The 15,480-nt window shown below is 39.3% G+C and overlaps 1 protein-coding gene across 7 annotated transcripts in view; it reads left to right on the plus strand.

The window, feature by feature from the left end:
• SULF1 (sulfatase 1) overlaps positions 1–15,480 on the plus strand; it is a 264,797-nt gene that overhangs the window by 131,040 nt on the left and 118,277 nt on the right. Inside the window, exon 2 of one of the 7 annotated variants that reach the window (XM_084509642.1) lies at positions 638–730. The exons of the other annotated variants lie outside the window; for them this stretch is intronic. The gene's annotated coding sequence lies outside the window, so the exon portion shown is untranslated. The remainder of the gene's footprint in view (positions 1–637; positions 731–15,480) is intronic. 7 annotated transcript variants of the gene reach the window in all.

Consider the following 15,480-nt stretch of genomic DNA (forward strand, 5'->3'; position numbering starts at 1 on the left):
TTTGAAGGCTGCTTTACAGAAACCTGGCTGGGCTTCTGATGATCGGTAGGGAGACGGTTTGGTTTACACATGGGATTAAAGTTAAGAGAGAACCAAGAAAGTAGGAAAAGGCAGCTTACAATGTAATGCTGCTCTTGCAGCTGCAGCAGAGCAGATGGATGTAATTCATTTGCAGATCTGTTTGTGAAAGTTTTACAAGTCATTGAAAACTAAGTAGCATCACTATAATGGATCATTAAAGTCTCACTATATTTATAGATTCTAAACAAGTGATCTGAAGTGTTAATTAAACGTAAGGAAAAAATTATGTTTGGGAAGGAAAAGGGGGAGAAATGTAATTACAAATTAGCTATGGAAGCACTCTTCTATCATTTTCATCTAATTTTACCTATTAAATTCATTGATGTCTGTAGCGTGGGGGAAGCCCAGCATGCTAACTGAGAAGTCAGAAATGTTATCAGTAATTAGAATACATTAGCTTATCAGAGAATTTAGATATTCTCATTGTTTTACTCTAAATTACCTAGATGGAAATAATAGAGAATGGGTTGTTTGCCTTTTAAAATAAATCATACACTGTATATATGTCTCACTGTGCACAGTAACAAACTGATTTGTTTCTTTCACACTATAACAGATCTTCACACTAACCCTCACATACCTGTGGTGTTTATGAATTATTGGCCTGCTACTTGTGAAAGAAATCTAACACTGTCCTCACCACTTACAGGTGAGATATTCTATAAATAATACTGTATATGATGCATTCTGAAATAAGATCTGTTTAGTAGTAGGCTGAGCAAGGGGATTTATAGCTGGTGCTTTGTGATTTTGGCATTCAACTGTATAACGATGCCCATAAAACCATGTTTCAAGTTGCACATATATTTTTGTCTCAAGCCATTTTATTTTATTTTATTTTTTATCAGTAAGGAAGCTATTTGGCCCCTTTATGGGTTGTTCTTAGCATGTATTTTCAAACAGACCCTTCAGTAAGTGTGTGTCCTCAGAAGTGACCCACAGCAAATTCAAATAAGCCAAATCCCTAATAAGGCTGTATGACCAGATCAAGACCTACGTGAATACATTTGACCATTTTTATATTTCTCTCAGCCCACCCTTTCTCACTATGAAAACTGATGGAAACTTTACAAGCTTAAAAATGAAAAACAAAACAAGAACAAACCACCCAACCATTCCCCCAAAAAGAAAGAAAGAAAAAAAAAAAAAAAGAAAAAAAAAAAACACATTATGAGCCTGTGTTAATGCCTTGTATGCCATGTATATTCGATTTCTCCTCTTCACTTTTCCCAGTCTGTCCTGTGAGAAGCCCAGAAAGCCACCACACAGTCTTCCAAGAAGGATAAGGTGCAGCAATGTTCAGCCCTGTGAGATGTTCAGTCTGCTGCTGTCACAGCCTAGACTGGATGTAGCCCTCTCCATGGGCATTGTCTGATCATAGATCATATGATCTATAAAAACCATGTTTTTCAAGAAACTGCTTAGCTAATGACACATATCTGTTTTGTTACTGTTTTACTAGAGAGAGAAAAAAAAAAAAAAAAAAAAAAAAAAAACACAAACAAGTTTCTCTAGCACTGCCAGAAAATCCTACTGAGAAACTAGGAACAGCAAATCATGTTTTTCCTTCCTTTATAATGATGGGGCTGTTTAAAAGACAATGCCCACGGGGTAGTCCAGCTTCTTGTCAAAATGTAATCTACTGTTCCAGATGGTAAACATTCAAAGACATATTTATGGTGACTTCTACATACCTTCCTTTGACATTGGCTTTTTTTTTTTTTTTTTACCCTGAGAGCACTTGTACTGGGTACACACATGAAGTTCCCATTAGCATCCTAGCAGCTGTAAAAGTGCTCAGAACTCACAGAGATGTTCCTCACAGTGAGATAAAAATAATCTGAGGAAGAGATCTGAGACCAGTGCAACCTTAGTAGATCCATGATATGCTCAAGGTTAGAAATTCCAGAGGTACAAAAAGATCCGTAAACTGCTGCATGAAAGCTGTAATACATATTTGTTGCGGCTAATTCATCTTTGCTTGATAGGGAATACTGAACATACCAGGCATGTCTGTACTATCAACTGTGTTGGGAATGTGAGGGAATCTGTGCCACACAAAATCTGGTGGGTTCCTTTTCCCCAAAAATTTTCCACCCACTCCCAGCTAGCGAAGACTAGGTTGGATATTGATTGTTTTCATAGGGCTGTTTTCAAAGTGCTACTTTTTTTTTTTTTTTTTTTTTTTTTTTTTCCTCATTGCTCCAAAACAGTGAAACAGAGCCTGAGAAAACGTTTTCTAGTCAGAATGTGTTCTGCCCTGAATTGTCTTAATTATGTGTCACTTTATTACTTGTCAGGGGCTTCCTCTTCTTAACACTTTATAATCAAGGTGGGTGAGCTTGTTTCATCATAATAGGCAACTTCAATTTTTCCTGCTTGGCATATCTCCTTGGCTTTTCATTGATTTTTTATCTCATCTTCAGAGGAAAAAATAATTATGTTTGGTGTAACTCTACCTTAAAAAAAAAAAAAAAGCTGTTTGGTAAATTTCCAAATGGCATATAAATACATCTTTAAAAAGTAGGCTAAATGAGAGGTCATTAGGGAAAAAATGCATTTTAGAAACCTGAAGTATCCTAGAGATTGCAAGGATCAGTGTGAAAATTATTGTAATAGCTCTCATCAGGAACTGATAAAAGCAGTTTATTAAAAATGTTGAGATGATGGGGACGGTGTTTCCAAATGTGACAGATGTTGTAAAACCCATGCACAGTGGAAGTTATAAAGCTATGGAAAAAATTATTTTGAAAGATTTGCAAATTCTGTTCTGCCGAGATCACTTTATTGCAGACTATTTTGACAGTTTGCAGTTTATTATCTAGCTTTGTTTAACTTACATACTGCACTCAGTATAATGTTTGTTCACGCGGGATCAGGAGTTTGAGTGTTGTGTAACGCCAGGACTTACTCTTATCCTGGCGAGGCTGGACACTTGCAGCAGATGTCATGGGAGTCATGGCTTCCATGATTTTCTTAGCTTTAGAAAGGGCTTTGGGGGATTTGTATTTGAGTGGGAAGGCAGACTGATGTGATAACAATTGAGAAAGCTCCTTTCTGAGTGCCTTGAGAGCTGCAGTGTTCAACAGAGGACAGGGTCCCGTGACAACTCTGTGGTGACACAGAAAGAATCCAATTAGTGGCCACTCCTGCTGTTGATACTAGATCTCTCCTAAAAATTTTCCACCATTACCACCCTCATTGTAATCCCATCAACGATACCGATAATGGGATCACAAGTGTGTTTTCAGAATGCTTGTTTAAATTTTAACTGCTGTCTTAGGAGATTTTGAGGATGTTAGATTAGAAAGTACTGAATAGCACAGCTCACAACAGAGCTACGTGACGTGCATGTCACCCAGCAGCTGTCTTTCCCATGTTACATTTTCCCAACACCTCCACCACAGGTAGAGTTGCTGTAACAGAGCTACAGACTTGGGTGTTAAAGGTGGATGTACACGGTGAATATTCCATCGTGTCGCAGCTGTCCCTGCACTGTTGTTACCTGTGGACATTGTCCCTGCATGGGACATTTCCATACATGTATGGAAAGCAGCAGGAGATGGGAGGTGATATCATCCCCTTTCACTGTGCCCCAGAAGTGGCAGCAAGGCAGTCTTTTTTTTCCCTTTAACAAGTTCTAAATCATCATTCTTTGCCTTTGCAGCTGGACCAGCAACCTAATATCTAACGCAACCCCCTGCCTTTTTTTTTTTTTTTTTCCAGCAACACAAATTCTCATCTAGACTTTCATGACTTTCACCATTTCCATATGATCAGAGTCACTCTTCTGTTGTTCCTGCCAAGTAATGTATGTTAGATGCTGTCAGGAGCTTGTAGTGGACACTCTAAAATGGAAAGACTCTTAAGGCCTCCACCAGTGTTACCTCAGAGTGCAGTACAGTAATATATGAATTGCCAAACCAGACACCTTTTATCCTAGCTGAATTATTTTAGCAAATTTTAGGTATGTCAGTAGAATCCTTCTGAGAGCCTCTCTAAGATCTTTGCCTTAGTATTTCTTGTTCTTGCTCAAAAGTTTTTGCTAACTGGTTAGATGAATTCCTTTTTATTTTTTTGGTGCATTAAGACCTTCATTTTCTGATAAAAGTATTATTTAACTCATCTTTTGGTTTATGGAGTGCACACAGCAGTTTTGGTATCAGTTATTTCCCAGAACTTTATTCTCCCCTTTCAGGATCTGTTTAAAAGCTTTGGTAAGTCTTTGTGTGCTATCAGCCTTGGAACTCAGCCTTCCTAGCCTTAGCAATCAATGGTGATTTGGTTACAGTGAAACATTTCTGTAATGGCTGATCTTTTTACTCAAGACTTTATCATGACTTTCTTAAAATTTGTCTTTAAATTATTTTATAGAAAAGAAAAAAAAATACAACTTAGAATTCTAGCTTGTAATCTTTATAGCTCTCTGCAGATTTGGTAGTATTGTTGAAACTTTTTTTTTTTTTTTTTTTTTTTTTTTTTTTTTTTTTTTTGCCAAATGTATCACAATACCACTGTTATATTCTGGAAGATTGTTAGATGTGGTTCCATGCTATTTTGTAGATCAGTGCTAGGTTTTCCACAGAATAATTCACGGAGTTTCTAAATGAAAGTAAGACACTGGAAGTCAATAATTTCATGTTTTAAATAAAATCTCTCCTGATGTTGTCTTTCTGAATGTCGATGACATTGTCGTTTCTCTATGATGTGACTCTAACACATCCTAGCAAGGAGAGGAGCTGCTCCACAGCAGCTGTATTTTTTTGGTGCTTCACAGGAGGTGAAGTCTATCTGGAAAACCCACAGAGAAAATGGGGAAACCTTTGGCACAAGATTTATGGAGAATAAATGTAACAGGGAGCTGAAAATAGGGATTGTTTTTCTCTAAAGCATCCATAAAAACAGAACAGTGGTCTGTTCCAGTATTGTAATTGCAATGTGCCAAGATGTTCATTATTCTAACATGTGCACTGTTTTGTCTGTTTTCACTTAAAGAGAGAAAAATGTGTTACCAAGCCCATAAATGTCTGCAGAACTGCCAAGTCTCCTGACTTTTATCAGTAGTCTTGTGATACTTAGCCTCCTTTGTAAAGCTTCAAGTGCTTCAAGTCAAGATATTACGTGAGAAGTTCAGATCTATCATTTCTGTTTTTTTTTAAACCTAATCCTTACTGTTGCTGAGGAAGCTGACATGTATGCATGCAGCTCCAAAAACAAGGAGGAAACTAACGGAAATCCCAAATCTCACTATGTAAATGCATGCAGACTTTGTGAATAAGGTGGATTTGTGTATATTGTGCCTGGCAATTAAAAAGAAGAAAAAAAAATACCTGAGGTTTACTGTAATCAGCTCCTCCTTGGAATTTCTCATCATTTGTCTGATAATTTCCATTTTGGTAAAGAGATTTTATTGAGGGTGAGGTTCCTTGACTCTGCTTACAGCCCTGGAGAAAGCCATCCTTGATCCTCCCATCCTCTGCCTCCAGCTGTGTGTTCCCATCTCCTCCCTTGTGCCAGGTCTGGCTCTTGACTCACCTCCTGGTGTGCTGGATGAGCTCACTGGAGCAGTGGGAAGCTACTTTTGCTGCCAGTTTGGTGAGCTGATTCAACTCAGAAAGTGGGCAGATGGCTCAGCATCTGAGCTGGTGCAAAGGAAGAGATTGGACCTGGTGGCTTGCAGAGAGGGGGAGAAACGTGACCAACCCTGTAGAGGGTGTGAGCTGTAAAATCACTCATCTACCTGGTGACTCCTCACCCTGCAGCCTGGAACACTGTATATCTACAGGAAAGTGTGTGATAATAGACATGAAATCATTCTAATGGTGTGATGAGCAAAAAGCTAAATGTGTATGCTTTTAATGAAAGCATATCCGTTTTTACAGAGAGAATTGCTGCAGTGTGACTTAGAATATGGAAAGACACTGGTTGCTGTTTCTGATATTTTAAATATACAGATAAGCTTTGGAGAGAAATGAATAAGAAGTGTAGAGGAGAAAAGGGAAAATAAATGCTAGTACCTACTTAGCTACTTTTTAAAAACATGACTGAAATGATGAGGGTGGGATCCAGTCTTCATAGCCAAGGTACTTGAGGTGCCTCAGAACAATAAATACTTACAAAGCAGCTACCTATAGGCATGTACTCTCTCTGATCAATGAAGAGAGTCCCTCTAAAGGCCTTCAGGCATTTCAGGTAGGCAGACAGTATTTCCTTTTAAAAACCTTCAAAGACATTTGCCTCTTTCAGTAGCACAAGTAGGGGTTGAAGCTTACCCACTTGTTCTACCAGGACTGCTAAGGAGCTTAAGCTGGAGGGACTTGATATCATCTTGAGTTTCTTGGTTGACCCATAGATGAGTGATGCCATGGATGAACATTGTCTGTATTTGAATAACTGGAATGTAATTCCTACACATCTCTTTAAGGTGTCTCCTACAGTTTCCACAGAAGTATGAAGTGGGTCTCTCATTTGAACAGGAGGAGCCATGCTTCACTTGAAAAGACGAGGATACTCATTTTAGATTAAAAGTTATTGAGATACAAACCAGAGAAATGGAACACAGTACTCATCTAAAATGTCATCAGCTTCTGTACTGGGCTATGCTGACAAGAAAAATGCATAATCTTTTCTTTCTAAAATATTTAAGTTACAGAATTATGTTTAGAAAACCGCCCACTCTTGTTTCTTGAAAGAATGTCCAAAGGCTGTGGGACAGATGAAGTTTAGGGGGATCTGAGGTGCTGCTGGGGCCTGCAAGCTCTAAAGGTACACTGGGGAATAACAGATGGTCTTACACAGGTGTGATGATGGAAAAGAATGGAGGAAAGACAACAAAAATCTTTAAAAGTCCAGTACCCATGTTTCTGGATTTAGCTATACTAAACCTTTTGAGGGTTACTACCCACTGGCTTGGTTGCCTCAGGGCAAGCCAGTCACAAATTAGAGAACAGTAGTGCAATAATAAACAAAACATGCTGTAAATAATCAGCATTTTTTAACTATTGCTTTTGCCAAATACTGCAGAGACGCTAATGATAGGAGATTTTAGAATAATATTTGGGGTTTGGTAACTTGCTAAGAGTAAGGATGTATATATTAAGTCAACCTTTGTACTAATTTTTATCAAAGACTCCCTTTGTGTCATTCCCCGCTATGTTACTGAAAAGAATAGCTCTAACACCTGAATTCCTGAATGTGTCCCTAATAAAACACATATGAATTTACCTTGGATTGTTATGATCTATCTTACATCTAGAGCCAATTTATGAACTGAGGCTGTAACGTTATCTGTTTGGCCACCATTGAATAGGATTTAGGAGACCATTACCATAGTTAGACCAATAAAAATGTTCTGAAGCTAACCCAAGTTTATCTATCAGGCATTCCAGTAGTTTCTTTTATCTCTATATCAGTAGAAGGTCGGCATTTCTTATCTCACTGTAAACTTCAGTCCATTGCTGGCATATAGACTTACAGAGGAAGGTTTCCTGTGCTCTGCTGCTCTGTAGACTTAACTCCCAAGCTCAAAAAGCTGCTGAGTTAGTTTTTTTGATCTTATTGGTATGGGGAATTCCTTTAAAGCATGGATCCTCTGAAGTGAGGAAGGGTAAAATGAAGAGAGGCTGAAGGACGTGTAGTCAGGGATCTCCAGGCTCCTCAGAAGAATAGCAAACAGTTCAACATAAGACAAAATGTCATCACAGAGGTGTTGAAACAGATGCATCATTTTTTCTAGGTCTTTTGCATCTTATGCAAAAGTGATCTTATACAGTTCACTTTCTGTTTTTTCCTCTCACTAACTTTCTCTGCAAAATTTTCCTTTCCACAAATGCAAGTCTTTTTTTTTGCAATTTAGCAACTTATGAATGCTTTGAGATGCGGTATAACCATATCTCAAAAGATAGGTCATAACAAGTAACACAGACTTATTTCATAGAATAATAGTATGTCTTGGATTGTAAGGGACCTTAAAGATCATCTAGTTTCAGCCCCCCGCCATGGGCAGGGACAACTTCTACTACACCAGGTTGCTCAAATCCCCCTCCAACCTGGCCTTGAATACCTTCCAAAACTTTGGATGGCATTGTTATAGGTGGATGCTATAACTTTGGATGGAGCACCTGCAACATCTCTGGGCAACTAGTTCCAGTGCCTCACCACCCTCTCAGTGAAGAAATTCTAATCTAAATCTCCCCTCTTTTAGTTTAAAACCATTCTTCCTTGTCCTATCAGTATTTGACTGAGCAAAACCTTGCTCTTTTTTTTTTTTTTTTTTTTTAAACCCCCTTTAAGTATTGAAAAGCTGCAATGAAGTCTCCCCAGAGCCTTCTCTTCTTCTGGCTGAATATCCCCAGCTCTCTCAACTTTTCTTCATAGAAGAGGTGCTCTGATCATCTTTGTGGCCCTCCTCTGGACCTGCTCTAACAGCCTCACATCCTTCTTGTTCTGGGGGCCCCAGACCTGGATGCAGCACTCCAGGTAGGGCCTCATGAGGGCAGAGCAGAGGGAGACAATCACCTCCCTCCACCTGCTGGCCACTCCTCTGTTGATGTAGCCCAGGATGCAGTTGGCCTTCTGGGCTGCAAGCATGCACTTCTGGCTCATGTCAAGATTTTCATCCACTAGAACCCCCTAGTCCTTCACTGCAGGGCTGCTCTCAGTTAAGTTCTTCTCTCAGTCTGTGCTTGTGTCTGGGATTGTCCTGACCCACCTTGCAGTTAAGCTTGTTGAACCTCATTAGGTTCACATGGCCCCACCTATCTGGCTTGTCTCTGGATGCCTCTGGATGGCATCCATTCTTCTGTTGTGTCAGCTGCACTACTCAGCTGAGTGTCATCTGCAAACTTGCTGAAGGTGCACTCAATCCCACTGTCTATGTTGTTAATAAAGATATTAAGCAGTACCGGTCCTAAGACACACCCCTGAGGGACACCACTCATCACCAGCCTCCACCTTGACATAGAACCATTGGGTCTTGGTTGTTGTGGTCTTGGGTACTGTGGGTACCTTTCACATAGAAAGATAACCATTAAATCTTGTGAGTTCTTTTTAGCCGAAGATAGTTGCCAGCATAGGCTGAAAAACCTGGGTAAAAGAAGAGCATGGCTAGCTAGAACGGAAGTCCATGCTGTTGTGGATATTGTGCAACCATATCATGACATTATTCATTTTGACAATGTCAGGGTCTTGTATATAAGCCTGGAGAATTCACCACTCCTTCTGGCAGATGCTACAGCATAAGCAGTGTGAGAAGACTATGCATGTATTATGCATTTCTCTTTTTGTGTGACATACAAGAAACCTTGATTATTGTTTTGAAATTGCTGCAGGTACATTTGCCCTTTGATCAGAGAAAGTTCAGATAATGACTATCAGTGATTCATGTTCTACACTGATTGTACTAATACTGATTCACCCAAAACATTGACTGGGACACAAGTGTTAACACAGTAATGGAAAAGACATGCAAACGTTTAGAGCACCAGTGTGTTGAATCTGGTAGCTATTTGAACTATTCACTCTTTTTTAGTGTTCAGCTACCTACAGCTGCCAGAAATGCCATTTTTCTATTGCCTGCAGTAGAAGAATGTGTTGAGCTTTTCATTTTGGAATTAATCTCTTTAATGCATGTATTTATGGGTCTGTGTGTTTTCGTGTTTGTGTTTGTGTTTTTTGTGGTCTTGACCTTACTGTCAAACAACTCATCTTTAGGAAAACTCTTGCCATCAGTTTGGATGAGAGCCTAACACAGGGCAGTGCACATCTCAAGAATGCCTCACCCCAGTCTTCCAGGCACCTTGCTGAGTCACATCTGGTATGAAATGAGGAGCCCATGTCTCTGCCCTCATCTTCAAAGCTCTGCATGGGCCAGTCGTTAGAAGAAGCTCTTCTCCCTGATTCATCATGAATCATTGGCATCTAGACTTAATAGAAACAATGTTACTATACAGTGGAGGATGAAAATTCAGGTGGGCAATACATTTCCATTGTGAGTCTATAGATACAGGCATCACCAATGAATCTGAGTGGATAGGCAACTTCTGAAATAGACAAAATAGGAATCTGAATCATGTTTGAGAGATCGTCCTAAGGATCATAAATCAGATTTGGCAAGTGGAGGATGGAAAGAAAATCCATTCTCTTTCTTTCATTGGTGCGTCAGCATGGTTCTTGCACGTGTCTATTGATCTATCCACATTTGAGTCTGCTTGGAGGTATACTTATCTCTTCTTCCAGGAGAAATCCTGAGCACAAGTGATTCTTAATCAAACACTTCTGAGGCATTTATCATGTATCATATTTTACTGTGCACTATCTACCTTGTAGTTGCTGTAATGGACTTGGGGGGCTGATGGTGTCAAAGAGGAACTAAGCTGTTTTCTCATAGCTAGAGACCTTAATTTCAGACTTTTTTTTTCTTTTTTTTTTTTAGTGCTGGAAGAGTATTTATATTTTTATATTTCCTTAGAAGCAAGGAAGCTTATTTTTACTTAGAAGTAAGACAAAAGTATTCTACTATGGCTAAAGCCACATATGCCGTGGGAACTGTTTGTCTTACAGTACAAGTACATGGAAGTACATGAGATGGAAGATTGCCTTGGGCATACATGTTATGTAATTTGCAAAGGCTGTAGGTATTATTTCTCTTTTGCTGTTTCTCATGTATCATTCATATTCTTAGCCATTTTGTATACCGTACACAAACTGTTTTCCATTTATGCTTTTATCTTCTGTTTTTCTTACTTTAAGACCTTGCATTCTATGCTGTCAGGAAACTGTTTTAAATGAAAGTGTAGAGTGATGTAGAATAGTTTTAATAAAAGTTGAAAGAATGTGAGCTTAATCTTTTGCTTAGGAAGTTTTGCTCTCTTCCATTCTGTGCCCTGCTTAAACGCTTTGGCCTTTTTTGACCTTTTTGTTGATGAAGGTTAAGTGAGAAATATCTTGGCTGCAGTCTTTCCAGTTTAACTGAAAAGACTTCCCATAGTTCATACTTACATTCTCTGTTGTGGACATTCATCTTTCTTGAATCAAAGTTTTCAGAGAGAAATGATTAGCTTGTGGCAATGATGAAGTATCAGTCCTTCCTCTCTCTGTCTCTAGCTCTGTTTTGCTAGTGATGATTTTGCCAGTCTTATTGCTAGCACCGAACAAATCTCAGGAGCAAAGCTCAGTTTGGTTAATGGGTCCCTACCAAGCATATTCTTTATTAGTATTAAAAACAGATGTAAAGATTTCTTACATTTGCAATGTATGAACACTGATTACATTGCTTTTGCAAAAAAAATAGAAATGTTGCCATATTTTCCATCTGCATCTGGGCATCTTTTGTGCCTGCTGTAACACACACAGGGTGAGACAGATTGTTTTCAACTACTCAGGGTGCTATCACTTGTCCTGCTTGCTGCAAAATATTTTGGCAGTCTGCCTGTGAAAGAGTTTTAGAGAGATCAGGAAATATGTCCTCAAGACACTGCTGCTTTTAATGGAAAGGCTGTCATGTTCTTCAGTTGTCAGACTCTTGAGAGGAAAAGAGCTAGGTCTAAATCTCTCTTGCCCTCAGTGCTGGTAGCACCCACTACAGATTTTTGTAGTATGGGATGTCTCCATTTTTTACGCCACAGCAAACTGTGCTCTACAGATCTTTATTATGAGAGACACCACAACATGCAGAGACAGTGGTTGGCTGATTGTGTAGTGCAGGGAGAAAAATAACCATTCTTTAACCTCAAATTTCATTTTGGTTTAGTTCTCAATTTAATTGAGTCACTCACAAAACACAAGCACATGATTAGCACTGTGTTCACCCATAAATAATCTAAATAGGGATGCTCAAGTCAATTCTTTATCCCTTTGTCAAGAATAAAGAAAGCTACCCATTCCTGTGGCAACAAAATGCTCTCAACCAGGCTCCTCACAAAACACATTCAACTTATTTCATATACTTACACAATGATTACAGGAAAATTCATGTTGGACAGAACCTTAGGAGGTCTCAGGTCCTGCTCAAAATAGGCTCAGCTATGAGGTCACAACCAGCTGCTCAGGGCTTTATCCACTTAGATCTTGAAAACTGGGCACAGTACTCTAGGTGTCATCTACTGAGTGCCAGGAAAAGGTAGATAATCACTTCTCTCAAACTACTTATTATTTTATATTCCATAAGGTTCCTGATAGCCCATTGCACCCTCCTGCTTGGGTCCCACCAAATGGCAGCCCTATCATAGGCATCTACTGCTCCCCTCAATTTGGTGTCATCCTCAGACTTGATGACAGTTTTTTATACCTCTCTTTTCTTTAAAGATGGTTGCTTATTTTGCTTAAACATCTGGTGCGCTGAGGTTTACTTTCTCATTATTTTGTTTTGAATTAAGCTTTATTCTTGGTTTTAATTTTAAGGTTGAATTCTCAGTGTCTCTGAGTAGACTGGATATTGATAAAAAGCCATATATGAAGGCAACCCTGCATTTCAGCTAGTAATTTCATAGAATCATAGAATATCCTGAGTTGGAAGGGACCCAGAAGGATCATTGAGTCCAACTCCTGGCACCACATTTGTCTACCCAAAAATTCATACTATGTGACTAAGTGCACAGTCCAAATGCTTCTTAAACTCTGACAGGCTTGGTGCTGTGACTATGACCCTGGGGAGCCTGTCCCAGTGCCCAACAACCTTCTCAGTTGTTCCTGGTATATGCAGTTGTTCCTAACTCATCTTTAAATAATTCTCACAGTCACAGTGGGCTGCAGGACAAATATTTCTCCAAAATATGTTTGCATGGGATGGTCTACTTCCTGTTATTGGCCACTCTAGGTCTGTCACAGTAGACACCTTTAAGAAGCTCTCTTTCAAAGAATCTATTTCCAATTCAATGGGGTTTTGTGCAGCCCAACTAAACATAGTGCTGAAGACCACTCTAATACATATAAGCTAAAAGTATGCAGGATTTTTATTTTGAGTTTAGGCTTTATTTTCAGTTATGGATTTTAATTGCCCTTCTCTAAGTCTGAGAACACTTTAACTGAACCTTGTGACTCCTGAAATAGATCAGTTTCAAATGACTGCAACCTGTGGTCTGGAGCCAAAAAAAAAAAACTTTGCATATCTTCTTGTCAGTGGTATTGTTCCATCTGAGTTCCTTATGGCACTTTAGCAGCACTGACAATGCTGTCTTCTCTCATCTTCATGTTTCTTGAAGTTCTTCCCACAACTTCATTGTCAATTCTAAGTAGTGGTAGTTCTTACATGTCTCTGCATCTTCAGAACTGCTAATTAAAACAATCCAGTTTTAGTTTAACACGCATATCATATTGATGCATCTATTGTCCTTATAAAGCTATTTTTAAATTCTGTTTGTTGCAGGATAAAAATTGATATTGAGTATAAATTTCTAATTGAAATTTATACACTAATTTATACACTAATTGAAATTTATACACAAGTTCAAGTTTAGGAACTTGAAACATATAAATCCCCAAGCAACCCTGGTTTAGTAGTTATTCCAGGTAATTTCATTTTCCAGTCAGCTTGTGTGATTTCTACCTGAGTTTGCTTATACCTACCATCTTAAAAAGCTCTCTGAGCTTAATAGCTTCATGAATGGCACTGAACATTCAATTCACTCAATGACAAGCATTTCACTAGGTACACGTCACTTCTACCAGCCTCTGGCAGTATTTTAGGAAACATAATTTCTCCTGTCATAGGTTTGGGGTAAAATATCTCTTTTTTAGTGAGAAGTTTGGCATGTAAATATGCCAAATATGGCATCATCAGCTGCTGATTCATGCATTATGCATGTGATGTAACCACCTGCATCCTTCAGCCAGTATATATTTGGATATATTTGGAGTGGAATACATATTTCCTGATGCTCAGTTCACATCTCAGCTATGTTTGTCAGAGTTTCACAGTGTGCGGGAATAAGGACAAAAGAAGTTTCATGAGTTTGTTAAGGACTGGGGCAAAAGAGAAAACTTGTTTCTGACATTCATAAAAGGTGGAACATTGAAAATACTCAAAACTACCTGAACTCCAAAGCATTTACTTCTTAGAATTTGGTCACTCTACTGCTATTTTTGCCATTTTCACTGAATTGAATTGCCACAAAGTATGGTGTGATCTAGTTTTTATTTACCCTTGTTTATTCATTCATCATCTCATAACCATCTTTGTAGCTATGGAGTTAAGATACTGTCTTATAACAGACATGTGCATGGCCTTCATCTTCTGGAGGATGTATCTCTTGTTTCTGTAGCAGTGCTCTTTCAACTACAGGAACTCTGGCCATATAACAATTAAAAATTGAAGCCCTATTAGAATTAAATTTGGCCAGGGATGTTAAGGGCAACAAGAAAGGCTTCTGTAGAGGGAAGTCTGGGAAAGGAAATGGGACACCTGGTTTTGGAGAAGGCTGAGTTGTAGCAGTCTAGTGAAGTTCCCACCGACTGGAAGAGAGAAAATATAATCCCCATTTTTAAAAACAAAAAAAAAAAAAAAGGAAGAGCCAGGGAACTACAGGCTAGTCAGTCTCACCTCTGTGCCTGGCAAGATCATGGAGAAATCCTTATGGAAACTATGCTGAAGCATATGAAAAATGAGGTGATTAGTGACAGCCAACATGGCTTCACTAAGGGCAGATCATACCTGACAAATCTGGTGGTCTTCTACAATGGGGTTACGGCATTTGTGGATAGGGGAAGAGCAACTGACATCGTCTCCGTGGACTTGTGCAAATCATTTGACACCATCTCTCGTGATATCCTTGTCTCTAAACTGGAGTGACATGGATTTGATGGTGATTAAGGAATTGGTGGGATGATCACACCCAAAGAGTTGTGACTCAGTGTCCAGGTGGAGACTAGTAACAAGTGGTGTTCCTCGGGGGTCAGTATTGGGACTGCTGCTGTTTAACATCTTTTGTTGACGTGGACAGTGGAATTGAGTACATCCTCAGAAAGTTTGTTTATGGCACCAAGCTGAGTGGTGCAGTTGACACATTGGAGGGAAGACATGCAATCCAGAGAGACCTGGACACACTTGAGAGATGGGCCTGTGTGAACCTCATGAGGTTCACAAGGCCAAGTGCAAGGTCCTGCACCTGGTCTGGGGCAATCACAACCACAAATACAGACTGGGTGAAGAATGGATTAATAGCAGCCCTGATGAGAAGCTCAGCATGAGATGGCAATGTGTGTTTGCAGCCCAGAAAGCCAACTGTATCCTGTGCTGCAACAAAAGCAGCATGGCCAGCAGAGCGAGGGAGGTGATTCTCCCCCTCCACTCTGCTTTCATAAGACCCCACCTAGAACCCTACATTTGGTTCTAGGGCCCCCAATATAAGAAGAATGAGGATGTATTAGGGCGAGTCCAGAGGAAGGCCATGAAGATGATCAAAG

This window comes from Aythya ferina, assembly GCF_964211825.1.
Source record: "Aythya ferina genome assembly, chromosome: 2".
Classification (NCBI taxonomy): domain Eukaryota; kingdom Metazoa; phylum Chordata; class Aves; order Anseriformes; family Anatidae; genus Aythya; species Aythya ferina.